This window comes from Oncorhynchus keta, chromosome 27, assembly GCF_023373465.1.
Source record: "Oncorhynchus keta strain PuntledgeMale-10-30-2019 chromosome 27, Oket_V2, whole genome shotgun sequence".
NCBI lineage: Eukaryota > Metazoa > Chordata > Actinopteri > Salmoniformes > Salmonidae > Oncorhynchus > Oncorhynchus keta.
The window spans coordinates 39,451,417-39,452,297 of NC_068447.1; positions in this window are offsets into that span (position 1 = coordinate 39,451,417).

Consider the following 881-nt stretch of genomic DNA (forward strand, 5'->3'; position numbering starts at 1 on the left):
TGTCATTTCTGTCTTTACTAAATACACGTTAGTGCTGACATTTACAAGCTTGACATTTACACTGAGTGTAAAGATCTTCCAGATATTGAGTTGCATCCCGTTTTGCCCCCAGAACCACCTCAATTTGCCAGGAGGATGGACTCTACAATGTGCCTAAAGCGTTCCACAGGGATGGGGGGGGAGGCATGTTGACTCCAATGCTCTGTACAGTTGTGTCAAGTTGGCTGGATGTCCTTTGGGTGGTGGACCATTCTAGATACACACGGGAAACTGTTGAGAGTGAAAAAACCCCAGCGGTGTTACAGTTCCTGACACACTCAAACCAGTTCGCCTGGCACCTACTACCGTACCCCGTTCAAAGGCACTTAAATCTTTTGTCTTGCCCCATTCACCATCTGAATGGCACACATACACATTCCATGTCTCAGTTGTCTCTAGGCTTCAAAATCCTTCTTTAACCCGTCTCCTCCCCTTCATCGACACTGATTGAAGTGAATTTAACAGGTGAGATCAATAAAGGATCACAGGATTCACCTGGTCAGTCTATGTCATGGAAAGAGCAGGTGTTCCTAAAGTTTTGTACACTCAGTGTATATTGGAGAAGACTAAAAGTATCAATAATCAAAGCATTTTACAGAGAGGATTGCGAGCCTTTTTACCGCCTCAACCAGTCATTTAATGGAGTTATAATGAGGGTATGGATATTTTTTAAATATATTTTTTTAAATATCTTGGGTGGTCTGTGTATCACAAGGTCCTAATAAGCAGCTTTTAGCCTCCATTGCACAAATGTCAGTCCAGCCACTTGTACGAGCTTGTTAGCATCAAGTCATGAATGCCTTAATAAGAGAGTTCTGCTCATGGAAGCATTGTAGAGCCCA